The following is a 14,039-nucleotide window of genomic DNA, read 5'->3' as shown; positions in this document are numbered from 1 at the left end:
AGTGCTAATGTGCGACAGTTGATGCGAGCGATGCTATGATTATGGTTGAAGCGGCTAGACGTCCTATGGGGGGGGGGGGTTGTAGTTTTGCGTGGCGTGAGCGCGGATGATAATAGAAACGATGCAGAAGACAGAGGCGAGATACGATGCGGCGTGACATGAGTGATGGAATGGAGACGGACTGTTTCAGTGCTGTGATGCTGGTTTTCCTTGAATAGGAAGATGTTATAAAGCGGATGGCGCGGTTCTGTACGGCTTCCATGTCGGCGGCGAGATAAGCTTCAGATGGATGCCAAATGAATGACGCATATTCTAATTTCGAGGGAATGATTGTCATGTATGCTAGTTTCTTTATTTCAGGGGATGCGGCCTTGAAGTTACGTCGTAAGTAACCGAGTGTGCGTGAGGCTTCTGCGCAAATGTTTTTAATGTGGGTTGCCCATGATAGTGATGGTGTTAGGTGGAGGCCGAGATATTTGTTGGATAATGTGGGGTCGACAAGAAGTGAGCCAATACTGTACTGATGCGGATTCACAGTGCGTTTTCTCGTGAAAGACATAGATTTGCACTTGCTAATGTTTGTGGAGAGGAGGGACTTATTGCACCATGAGGCGAGTGTGTTAAGATCGGTTTGAAGTAAAGGTGAATCGTTGGTGGCCTCAGTAACTCTGTATATGACGCAATCATCTTGAAGAAGCCGTAAATTAGAGTTTATGTTACAAGGGAGATCATTAATGTAAATGAGGAATAGAAGAGGTAACAGTCCGGCGCCTTGAGGGACCCCTGATGTTACGCTGGTGAAGGGTGAGCGGCTATCGTTTGCGGAAGTGAACTGCTTGGATCCTGAAAGAAAATTTTGAATCCAGCGGATTAGGTTGGCGGGAATTCCTCGCAATGAAAGCTTATCTTTACGCTGTTGTACTTCTCTACCGACTCCCTCTCTTCCACTCGAGCATACACCGTGGCCGGCTAAATCTGACTTCTTCGCACGCACGCACTAACATTCTTGCTGCGCTGTTTTACCTTTAGAGCGCATGATGTACAGGGTGTTTCACCTAATATTTTACACACTTTTTAAACAGTCTTTTGAGTTAGGAGAGCCGTTTTTTCCGCATAGCACTGTCAGCGGTAAAATACATAATACAGCTAAGGCATGCTCACTAGCAGGGTGGTTAAGTAATATTTAATAGTTAACTTTTTAACGACTAATTTTATACTCCTTAATTATCGACAGTCATGTTGCCCACCGTAAGTAATATCCATATCACATTTTAGAATTTCAAAAGCGCGGTTACCCTCGGTGCTGTGGCCCAACAGATTTTGCCTACACTGCGCCAAAATAGAGGCGCTTTCAAGCAACTTGCGAGCAAAGCAGCCTGTCCAGTGCGCGTAACTCGACGAAATCGACAGAATTTGTTGGGCCAAAGCGCCGAGCAAAATTGTGTTGGAGAAATTCTGAAAACGGATACAGAGATTGCTGGCGGTGAGCAACACGCCTCTCAGTAATTAGGCAGCTTAACAGTAATTGTTAAAAAGCTAACCATTCTACATTGGTTAACTGGTGCTACTGTTAGCACGCCTTAGCTATATTTGGATGTATTTCACTGCTGAAAATGCTACGCCGAGAAAACTGGTATGCGAACACAAAACTCCTATTTTTAAAAATTGTGTAGAGTTAGCTAAAACACCCTGCACATCATGCCCTCTATAGAGAAAACAGCATGGAAAGCTTTTTAGTGTGTGCGGGAGGCGGCGCAAAAGCTTTTCACTCAATCCACTGTGACGAATCGGCGTCCAAACCCAGACTCGGTCTGCTAGCTTGCATTCCGCGTTGCGTCTTCGTAGGTTTTAAGGGTCCGGCGTCGGTGCGCTGCTGCTTTTTGATCCGGAATCGGGTAAGTATTTCGGCTTCTTTTGTGCATTGAAGGTAGGAAGCGATGTTACTTTCGGTAACCTTCGGTAACCTTCGATGCTACCTTCGGTAACCATGCTGCCCAACGTTTCCTTCGGTAACGTTGGGCAGCATGGCGTCTAGCCTGATCGTGGCCTCCCTGCCATGAAGGAGCCTAAAAGGCGTCCGTCATCCTGGTGCTCTCCTGCACAACGGTGTTGTAGGCGAAGGAGATGTAAGGCAGGGTGACGTTCCAGGCCTTGCTTCCGCCATCGACATACATGGCTAGCATGTCCGCGACTGTTTTTATTCAGGCGCTCAGTCACTCCGTTGGTCTGCAGATCGTACGAAGTTGTCCTCAGGTGTCTGGTTTGGCTATAACGCAAGATAGCTTGCGTAAGTTGTCCTCAGGTGTCTGGTTTGGCTATAACGCAAGATAGCTTGCGTAACTTGTCCTCAGGTGTCTGGTTTGGCTATAACGCAAGATAGCTTGCGTAAGTTGTCCTCAGGTATCTGGTTTGGCTATAACGCAAGATAGCTTGCGTAAATTCCGCTCTAAACGCTGCTCCTCTCTCCGTGATGAGCACATCGGGGCGCCGTGTCGCAAAAGAATGGACTCCACGGAACGTTTGGCGACTTCTGCTGCTGTTCCGTTCGGTAGGGCTTTTGCCTCGGCGTGGTGGGTCAGGTAGTCAGTCACTGTGACGAGCCACTTATTTACTGACGTTGGCTTCCGGAATGGTCCAAGTAAGCCCATGGATATCTGCAAAAAGGACCTTAAGTAGCGTTCAATAGGGTTTATAAATCCTGTTATTCGGGTTGGAGGCGTGTTTCGTCGCTGACAATCTCGACAGGTTTTCACGTAATGTGCAACAGCAGCAGTCGGTCGGGTCCGGTAATATTTCTATTGAATGCAGCGGAGGGTGCAAGAAAACCAGAGCTGTCCAGCTATCGGCTTGTCATGCGAAGCCTGAAGAGCTTCTTCGCGCAGACTTGCAGGTACAACAAGGAGGTAGACTGTTGTTCGCTGCGAAGTTCTTCACAAGAACATCATTCTGCACGCAGAACGGACAACCCTGTTGAAAATTCCAGCAAAAGTCACGTTGGAGAAAACGGTGGGCCGAATGGAAGTGTTGGTTTCCACGTTGGAGAAAACGGTGGGCCGATTGGATGTGTTGGTTTCCACGTTGGGTGCTGGTGGAGCGAATGGGAGAGATGCTGGATGCACTAATGGCGACGTTGGGCACCCTGGATTGAGTGGAAATTATGGTGGCTGCACTGGCACTTTCAGTAAACAATATTGGGCTGAATGGAAACCACGCTGGACACTTCAGTAAACACGATGGGACGGGATGGGCTTGGTGGTATCCATCATGATTATCTCGATGGGCCTGGCAGGCAACACTGGACTATGGGAAACCACGGTGGGAGCATATGGATGTGTACAGTCGCGAGCAAAAAATATTAGCACAGATCACTGGCGATCAGAAATCGTATATCTCACCACGCGACGCTGCGGTACGCAGAACTGCCTAACGGGCCGTGTTCATGTTTGCAGCCAGGGGAGGGACGGCAGGAAGTTAGCTTTATCAAGCGTGCACCGCCCGAGCGATGAAGTGCCGACGCTACGTGACTGTGCTTGCGGAATTTATTTTGGCTCGGTTATCATGAGCAAAGATTGCTTCTTTTTATTACTGTTTTTTTATGTCCGCGATGGTTTGTAAAAAGGAACTCGCGGGAACAATAGATGATAGCGCTCCTTTTAGTCAGTAATTTTGGTGTCCGTGGGAGTCCGCTAATTTGCTGTCCGTGGCAGTCCGCAGTAATTTTACTGTCCGTGGCAGACCCCCTTAATACTGTAGAATGGGAACGGTCCGGCACTCTCGTTATCAGTCTCTCCGCCACGCGCAGTGCCAGGCGTTGTCATTCCGGCCCTCTGGTGTTCCGTCATGTGTGCTAATCTTTTTTACCCGCGACTGTACCTACTTGTTTGGCATGGCACAAACCATGGCTGCATTTGAATGGCCGATGCTCGGCAGCAGATACTGCATGCATGTGCCTATATGGTTGACAAAATGAAACTCATCAGTGCACTAACAATCTCAGTGGGTCCAATCCATCAAACGTACACTTGGCACTTTATGCTGTTAGAATAAAAACTGCAAGACAAATTTCTCTTTTTTGCACGTGCATTTGTTGACTTGGCAATTTCACAAAATTTTTTTAAAAGTAACGACTTATATACTTGGGCTTAGATTATCATTAGCAAAACATTTGAGATAAAGTTTAACTTCACTGTTCACAAAATAATAAATTGCAGGATTGCAGAGCCCTGCATGCCTGAATCCAAACACTCAATTTCATTCAGAAAATTTTATTGAGCGTGCATTTCAAGACATTACTAATCCAAATAACAAATTGTTAAACACATACTGGCCACACAGCTTCTTTGTAGAAGGGTTACGAATACAAAATATACACAGAATATTTCGACAAGGCTGATTACAGCACTCTTACACATGCACCTTGGTAGACAATTACCGGTACAACACTGTTTTTCAAAACAGAAATGCAGATATATATAAACACAATATGATGATCTAAATTACACAGCTTATTTTATACTAAGAATTGATTTGGTTTTCACGTTGGATGAGAGAACTCCACTATAGAAAATGCACACCTTCACTGTAGTCTAAAGAAAGCATATACCATGGAGGTTGTTCTCTCGACGCGCGTTTCAACGCTGCCGCCTCGCACGTCATGCTGCCGATCAAACAGCGTCACCATGTTTTTACGACAACCTGCTCTCTACGACTGCTACGTTGGGTACTATGTTAGCCTTGCTGATCTCCCATCAATATAAAAAAAAACTTCCCCATACAAACAGAAATTGGCATGTAATATCGTGAATAAGCAAAGCAGCAAGCGATACTGACGTGAGAACTCATGCATTTTTCAACCGCAGCGCAAGCAACAGGTCGTTAATTCGCGCGTTTCTACCAGTGGTAATTGCTCGCAATCGCTGCAATTTCTGTGGATGCCGATACGGCTGAATACCCAATAAAAATACCGAAAATAAAATAAAAAGTAGGATACAAGCTTTTTCACAACGAAACCGAAACAGAAACTGGTTGTCACCGCCAGGTGGCTGCCGGTAGCTGTTTTTCTGTATAACCCTCATGGCGGTTCGGGTGCTGCGTCGCGTGCGTCGCGCTTCGGGGCTTGCTACATTTCGCTACTTGGATTGTGAGCCGTCGTGAACTGTGTTGTGGTTTGCGTGTGTTTCTTCTTGCACAAGGGTGCACAATCGCGCAGTGCTGTCGACGTATCCTATTCGAGGCAAAGGGTAATTTTTCTGGTCTCTCTAACGTTTCAGTCTGTGCGCTTCTCTGTGTAGTCCAGGATGGGTGTCCAGGCACAAAGACGCGCGGGCAGTGTCGCGGTGGAAATGTTCCCAATAAGGCCTGGAATATTTTCTTCTGTGTGACTGCGTGGTAGAGTGTGCCGGCTACGTAGCACTCGTGCTGAACTCTCACTGGTTGGTGTAGTGCCCGTGACACGAAGGCAAACAGCGTTCTGCACGACTACGCAATCATCTGAAAAGGTAAGCAGTACTCGTGCTTTATCCGAAGCATATAATGCTGGAACGGTGACCTGTCGTACTGCTGCAGTAGTCGTGTTCAGTGCTATAAAAAGCGTTTAAGGCGCTTTTGTTGTCGCCGCGGTGAGTTGCTCTGTCGCTGTTGGTACTTGTTTTGGCAAAGGGGATGCGACCGTGCGTGCGCTAGCTTTGCATGATTTTGGTATGCGCATGTTTGCGCGTTTTTTTTTCTTGTTGAGCACAGATTTGTCCTCGTATATGCCTCGTTCTATGCGTTTCTGCCCATTCTTGTTCACACCACCGCGCACGTTTCAAGGACCGGCGCTTTGGCTGTGCGTAAAATGTATGATTAACTTTCAAGATAGCGTTAGCACTTTGAGGGGGATGAAACACTTTTTATTCGCCGCGGTTTTTGGTTGGCCCTAGACTGTTGAACCTTAGGTCGTGGGGTCGATCCTGATGGCAGTAGCCGCATTTCGATTTAGGTGAAATGAAAAAAATAATGCCCCTGTGCTGTGCGATGTCAGCTCACGTTAAGAAATTCTAGGTGGTCTAAATTAATCCGGAACCCTCCAATACGATCAGTGCCCATTTTCCGCATCTGAACTCAAACCCCACTATAAAGGAAGCACTGTCTCAGGTTGCAGTTACCAACGAAAGTTAATTTCCGGACGTCAGGATCTAATTTTGAAATCAGTATGTGAACTTATTTTTTTTATGATGCCGATAGCGTTTCTGGCTACCCAGAGTATAGTATCTTGCATTTCGATCATCTGCTGTTTGAAAATTGGTTTCTGAGGAAAAGAAGTGACGCAATAATTGTCTCAGTTATTACGATGTTTATCTACGCTTTCGAACGCAGATTTGTTTTGCTCATAGCAAGATTCCTTTACTAGTGCTAGGGAAACTGATGCATTTTAAACAGGGTAGTTTTCCTTTTTATTGAGGCGTTATTCTTGGGCAAGTATATTTTTCCTGATCTTTTTACATTCATGTGATATTCACTGTTAAACCGAGTTCGCATGCTTGTTTTTGTACTCCTGTGATAGTGATAATGGGAAATTGGTATCCGCAGGTGGCACATCTGTCTTCCAGTCCGAGTCAATGGCATGGAGTTTGTGGCCACCAGATGAAGTCAAAAGCTGTGTTGTAAGTTGCTACTGCATTGTGCTTTGTTTCTGTGGTTGCCATGAAATGTTCTCTTACTTTCATTGCTCTATTCCTTAATGCTACTGCTTGGAGCAGTTTGGATAGCTCTGGCCTGATATGTTTACATGTTTATACGAGTAATATTAGTTGGCTCTCAGAATGGGCCGGTTGCAGGCCATTTGAAGTTTTACATTCAATATTGCTTGTCTTTTAACCGTTGCATTCTATGCATGAAGTGCGAAATGTCTGCATGTTTTTGGCTGCATTATGTGATACTATTTGACTACGAATATTAACATTATGATGCACGTGTGTTAACTTATATATGTGTTTTTATGCCACTCATCGCAGGTCACAGATGTAAATGAAAAAGTGCACACATGAGAACTGGTTTCATTACTGCTGCCTTATTTTTGCTAAGCATGGAGAGCTGAGCTAATTGGTTCTGGGTAGAATTATGAGACATCATTCCAGTGTACAAAAACACACGAATGAAGAGAGTAGACTGCATGGACCCCAGACTTCAACTGAGGTTGATTCCACAACATGAGCTTTTTACATGCAAAGTGGTACTAGTGACCCCTGTGGCTGAAAAGTGTTTCCTCGACCAGGTAACAATTATTCAAGGTTGCAAAAACAAAAACATAGGTGTAAGGTTAGCTTGTCACTCAAGTTGAATGCAATGGCGTGACTAAACATTGCCTACCTGGCTGACCCAACACACATTTGCATTGAGATAATGTATTTCTTTTTCTGCCTGCCTGCTCCAGTCGCCTTACTTCGGCATTGACGCTGTCACGACTCTGTGACAGCATCAATGCGCAAGTAAGGAGACTGGAGCAGGCAGTTTTCATAGGATAAATTGTAGCCTTAGTGGTAAAAAGCCAGGTTCGAGAGATGAAGTGTGCTGGGCAGCGCAAGCCGGAAGACAACGCACATTTGCAACAGTGGCCTGTCATTGTGCCCTATTGCCATCAGGTGTCACACCGCCTCAAGAAGGCCAGTGACAAACACGATGTACATGTCGTATTTTAAGCTCGGGAAAGCTGGGATGCATGTGCCACCTGACAAATGACGTTACGAGAAAGCCTGCCTACAAAACTAAGCACACCAAACCCCTCGTTAAACATGAGGTTGGCATGGTGTACAGCATCCTCCTTGCCTGTGGCAAACATTACATTAGACAGACGAGGCTTGCATCAATGAACGCTTGCTTGAACATCGCAGGACAGCTGATTCATTAAGTGGCCGAGGTCATTTAGCTGAAACACATGCCTTGTGCAAGTTTAGCACTTGAAAGGGCTGGGAAATTTTTTAAGCCTTTTGTATCTCTGCTGAAAAAGAGAATTACGTCAGCAGCCCTTCTGCAGCGCTCCAGAAAAAGAAATAGATTATCTGGAGGCAAATATGTTTGTTCGGTCAGCCAGGTAGGTGATGCATAGGCCTGCCGATGTGTTGAATGTGAGTGGCAAGATACCTTTGCCCCTTTGTTTTTTTTGTGTTTTGGTTTTTGCCGTCCTGAATAATTGTTATCTGGTCGCGGAAATACTTTTCAGCCCCAGGGATCACTAGTACCCCTTTGCACATAAAAAGCCTGTGTTGTGGAATAAACCTCAGTTGAAATATGGTGTCCATGGAGTGTACTCTCTTCATCCGTGTGATTTTGTGTGCCGGAACGATGTCTCATAATTCTCCCTTGTTTTCAGTGAATAAGGAGGGCTTCTGGTGTCTCTTTTTTTTATGTGATGGTTATAACAAAGTGACTACCCATAAACTGTCATTTTGGGCTTAATGAAAGGATCCTTGGGAATTTGTTTGACAGCATATTCCATGGGCACTTTCTTGAGAAAAATCAGTTATTTGTTACCCATTTCACTGCATTAACCATTGCTTCTCATCATGTCTCGAAAGTCATTGATAAGCACCACCTTTCGAGTACCTGAGGGCTGTGTGAGTAGCCTTCTAACATACTTTAAACTACTGAGGATATCTGAAGACAGATTTTACCAATAATTGTTAGCCAATCCAAACCTCTTGGTTCTATCCCTGACAACCTGAAGCTGACCTGTCAATAATTAAGGCTGGAAACCGTTCTGATCCCCAAACTGTTCTCCTATTTTATTGATGTGCATTTTGCATGAACTGTTAGAGCACAAAATGAGTCCGCATATTACTTGCCACCATAATTCAAACTAATATTTCTAAACCAGTCATCAGGGCTCCCATTCTCTTTACTCATGCGCAATCCAACTTTTTTATTCACAACAGATTATCACCCAAATTTAGATTCTTTATTTTAGGCAAGTGTCATCGACTTCAATTTCTCGAAAGCTTTTCATGTTTGTCATTATAACCTTTTAGCTACACTCTCATGATTGAGCCTTCATTCTTTGATATTAGTGTAGATTCATTGCTTCCTGTTCTACGGCTGGCCTTAAAAAACTATTGTACTTCTTGTCTTATGAAGCCGAGCATATCAATATGCAAAATCATAAGGCGCCCCTCATCCTGAGTCACTTTGGGATGTTAAACCCCCATAAACCAAACCAAGCACATTACTAAAGTACATTAATATTAGCCATTCAATAACAATCTTTGTCTTTATGTCCCAACCTTGTCTTTATGACTGCATTATTCAGAAGGATGTCCCAACTATCTCAGCTACTCTGACTGTATTGACATTTCCAAGACGGATGAATGGGCTTGTTTCTAATTCGTGTCAAAACAGCGCAAAGAAGAGAACATGAGGAAGGAATGCGACGGTGCGAGTGCTGACTTTCAGGAAGGTGTATTGGAAAGTACATCAAAATATATACATTGTGGCCTAAAAAAAGAATGAAGAAAGGGTGCCTTGTAACATTCACTTTGAATCTGTCAAAAACAAAACGAAAGTTGAATATCAAGCATTTAAGAGCATGAACGCTTTCTTAGGGAGCGATAAAGAAGGTGTGTTAACACATTGATTGCGTTTTTTCTACAATTTCAGTGGCCTCGATCATCTCAGGCACAAACTTTTCTGTGTCTGTCTAGCACAATGCAGCACGTGAATTACGCCTCACAGCAATCAGGATGTGGCAAACGATCGCAGTCGCGACAGTGAAACATCAGATTCCCCCTGCTAGCTTTGTTCACATCGTAACGGTGGTCTTTTGACCTCTCATTGGCACCTCTGCTAGTTTCTTGCTGAAGTTGATACATTAGCCAGATGGTTCAACTTTAGATTATTACATAGTTTCTGGGCTCTGGGCATTGCTATTAACAAATCAGCTGCTGTGTTACACTTGAACTCAGAATTAACTGCCTCCGTTGCCTTGGACAGAAAGACGCCTTTAGACATGACCACAAAACCACCTTCTTTATCAGCAGTTGAATGCGATAGGGCCCACCGTCTTAAACCTGTTACAGTTCAGCCTGCGGGCAAGTTCCTGGCATGGTTCAATCCACGACACCCCATCAACCAACGCCCCCTGAAACACACCTGTCACGCTCAGGTCCAGGCACAGGAAGGCAAGACGTCAAAGTATGGCAAATAGCTCCAAAATAGTCCTCTTCGAAGGAACAATGGCAAATTTTGGCCCGTAAATGCTTCAAGCAGCAGACGAGGCAGCAACTCAGCGTCGACATTGTGCACCTTGTTTTCAGACACTCGTGCCTTGGCTTCTCTGCTCCGGGCTAGTGAGCGCAAAGTGGCTGCAAAGTGGCATTCCAGATGGCTTTCACCTGGTCAACGGTGCGTGATACCGTCAACCAGCCACTCCCTGGCTTGTTTTCAGGCACAGGAGTTTGACAACAAGGTGCACACCTTCAGCTTTGAGTCGCTGCCTCGTCTGGTCTTTGAAGTGCTTATGGACCAACATTTTCCGTTCCTCCGAAGAGAACTATTGTGGAGATGCTTGCCATGGTTTGACGAGTTGCCTTTTCCACGCCCAGACCTGACTGTGACAGGTGTGTTTCGGGGTGTTTTGATGCAGTGTCACGGTTTGAACCCTCTTTAGGAACTTTCCCACAGGCCTAACTGTGTCGTATTTAAGAGGGTGGGCCCTCTTGCTTTCAACTGCTGATAAACGGTGGTTTTGTGGTCATATCGAAAGGCGCCTTTCACTCCAAGGCCACAGATGCAGTGTATTCTGAATTTGAGTGCCACTTACTATCTGATTTGTTAAAAGCAAAGCCCAATGCCAAGAAACATTAACAATCTAGAGTTTAACCACCAGGCTAATGCCATCAACTTCAGTAAGAAAAATTGTCCAGCTATCTTCTTTACCGCAAAGACCCATAAAGGTGACTGCTCCTTGAGGGTTGTAGTTTAAGAGAATGGAACTTGTCAGAAACAAATCGCCTTTTCTTTGCGACATAAAATTAGGTTGCTGAGCATTGATGCCTCCTCTCGTGTAAGATCTGCAGAGAAAGTAACGCAGTTTCTACACAATAACTCTCGCACCAGTTTCATGGGGTGCTATGTTGACATCAAGGATTTATATTACACCATCCCTCAATCAGGATCAATAATGTGTTGAAGAATTCATTAACCTAAATGGAGCAGTGGCATTCCAAACGTCTCAGGCGTTTTGGTGAATAATATTGTCGCACTTTTAAGCTCATACCTTCAGTCCACCTTTATTACATTTCAGAATAGCTTGTTTTTTGCAAAAAAAACTGTATTAGCGCCGCTGTTACGTGGCTTATTGCAGGATCTCCAATCCTGACGAAGCATTGTCTAAGGTGAGAGAGGAGTTCAGTCAAAGCCTCAGTCCACTTTGAATCACCACTGAAATTATAGAGGATATGTCATTACATTTATTGGATCTCAATCTTGGGTGGCTACACTTGTTGGGCTAACGAGCCAAGGGAAAACAAGCTACTTTTACCATTTTCTACGGTTCAGTCTAAGCTGGTCAAGAGGTGTCACTAACCTTTGCTTCAAAAATTCCTTAATGAAATCCTGTTTGATTGCGATGACATCCAGTTTTGCCCAGCTCATATGCCGTTTGTCCTTTACTGGGTATTCGGAACCTTTGTCAGTGTCTTTAGCCGATTGCTTTAAGCAGTAGTTGAAACATTCCTTTTGTGCCCCCGTCGAGACTGTAACTCCCAAAAGGAAGTTTGTACGTACCTGTTCCCTACATCCACAATTGGTCGCACCGGTTAAATAGGCAGTCGAGTTGGCGTTGATATTGTTTTTCTAAACCTATGAAGTTTCAGTACCTGTAGTCAACCGAGATTATCCATCAGAGTCTCTTCGCGCACTGCACAGAAGACATAGTGTGTTCGAACGCCTTGAAATGCGGCTATGTTTACATTGGGAAAACAGGCAAGTGTGTCACTGAGAGGTTTAAAAGACCACCACGACGATGTGAACAAAGCTTGCGGGAGAACTTTGATGATTCACTGTCGCAATTGCAATTGTTTGCCAGATCCTAAACGCTGTGAACCGGAATTCATGTTCTGCATTTTGCCTGACAGACACAGAAAAGTTTGTGCGTGAGATAATCGAGGCCGCTGAAATTAAAATAAAAACCGCAATCACTGTGTTAGCACACCTTCTTTATCGCTTCCTAAGGAAGAGTTCATGCTCTTAAATGCTTCTTTGTCAGTTTTTGTTTTGTTTTCAACTCATGCAATGTGGTTGACACAAGGTGCTCTTTTTTCGTTGTTTTTTTAGGCCATAGTGTGTTTTGGCCATAGGCCATAGTGTTTTGACGTGGTTTCCAATACACATTGGCGATAGTCAGCACTCATGCCATCGTATTTATTCCTTCGTTGTCCTTGTCTTGTCTGCATTGTTTTGTCACAACGTATTGACCTCCTTTCCCACCTCTAGGGTTAATGGTATGGAGAAACCTTAACCAGATGCAGCCCCACATACTTGGAGCATGTCACGATACATGCTGCTGGCACCACAAGGGCATTTGGGTTTATCAGGAGATGTCATGATCTGTGTGCTCTTGCCGTGCTGCGCAGTTTATGCATAAAAATTCTATTGATTCGAAACTGAAGTATTCCGTAGCTCTTTCAATTTTGCACCAAACTGTTTGAAGCTACGCCACCAACTCCCTTTAATCCAACAGCGACACTTGGTACAGCATATGTGTAATCAGTCATCTCATATGACCACCAGACATCACTGCATAAAAGGGGAAATCGCTCGTTTAGGTGTGTTCCATATACTGTACAATACTTTTCCACAACTTAATGTTAAATGTTGCTGCCCCGCTTCAGACCAGGATGCCATCACCACTAAATCAAGAAATGTTTCCTGTTCGCATTGAAGAACAAATTGGCTACCTCACCACATTTTCATTGCATGTGGTTCCTCAGAATTCAGGAAATAAGTGATATCGCTTGGAGCATTGACACTGGTTTGTTTTACCTTTTGTTTGCTGCTGTTTTTATTTTTTGCAACTGATGTATCAATCGATTGTATGCCTCTTTTCTTAGTGTATCGTCTGCGACATCTCAGCTGTGCTACTGCAGTCACCCCTCTGATGTTACCTCTATATTGTCCCTCTTATTAATACCCCACTAAAAGCCTTCAGAGGACAAAAAACGATGGCTTTTTTATTTTCCTCATTATGGCACACGTCAGGCTTATGTTTAGGGATATAGGAGAGGCCTTTGTCTTGCAGTGGTGCTAGTTATGCTGCTGATGATGGTCCTTAATGACGAGCATATGATATATTCAATAAGAACCTCAAATTATTTTTCTTTTTGAGTGCGAATAGCTTCAGTGGTTCTTGATTTAGGTTCACTTTATTCCTGTGGCCACAATACAGAGTTTACTTTTTTAGCACTCTAATACTGGCAAGAATAAAAACTTGTGGATCCTAATTCTTTCATTTCAATCTTTTCTGCAGAGTGCATCGCCCAGTTTTCCCAAGCTCTCATGCACCGGTGGTACATCAACAGGGCTGTTTCATGGGGCCCAGCTGCATTGACAAGTGGCTAAAGAAGAGCAAGAGGAGCATGAACACAAAATAAAACTGGCTGTAGGAGCTTCATCTATTTTGAAATTTGCTGTCTCATTGCGACAGACATAACATTGCCCCATGGCCCCTGCCCCAACATCTCCCAGTCATTCCAACCTACCCAATCATTCCAACGTGCCGAATCATTCCAACGTGCCCAGTCATTCCAACGTGCCCAGTCATTCCAACGTGCCCAATCATTCCAACGTGCCCAGTCATTCCAACGTGCCCAGTCATTCCAACGTGCCCAGTCATTCCAACGTCCCCAGTTATTCCAACGTGCCCAGTCATTCCAACCTGCCCAGGCATTCCAACCTGCCCAGTCATGAGTGGGTAGATTGGAATGACTGGGAGATGTTGGGCAGGGGCCATGCCATAATGTTATGTCTGTCGCAATGAGACAGCAAATTTCAAAATAGATGAAGCTCCT

General features: G+C 44.6%; 1 protein-coding gene and 1 long non-coding RNA gene across 3 annotated transcripts in view; one reads left to right on the top strand and one right to left on the bottom strand.

Moving 5' to 3' along the window:
• LOC149326842 (acetylcholinesterase-like) overlaps positions 1-14,039 on the bottom strand; it is a 78,995-nt gene that overhangs the window by 21,113 nt on the left and 43,843 nt on the right. The gene's annotated exons all lie outside the window — the stretch shown is intronic.
• LOC149326845 (uncharacterized) lies at positions 5,202-13,907 on the top strand. The gene is made up of 3 exons (XR_016286425.1): positions 5,202-5,498; positions 6,571-6,644; positions 13,499-13,907. It is a non-coding gene; the product is annotated as an uncharacterized LOC149326845 (long non-coding RNA).

This window comes from Amblyomma mixtum, chromosome 10 (genome assembly GCF_055824585.1).
Source record: "Amblyomma mixtum isolate Tamu chromosome 10, ASM5582458v1, whole genome shotgun sequence".
NCBI lineage: Eukaryota > Metazoa > Arthropoda > Arachnida > Ixodida > Ixodidae > Amblyomma > Amblyomma mixtum.
Note: the sequence above shows the minus strand (reverse complement) of the source record. Positions and strands in the feature narration are given on the sequence as shown.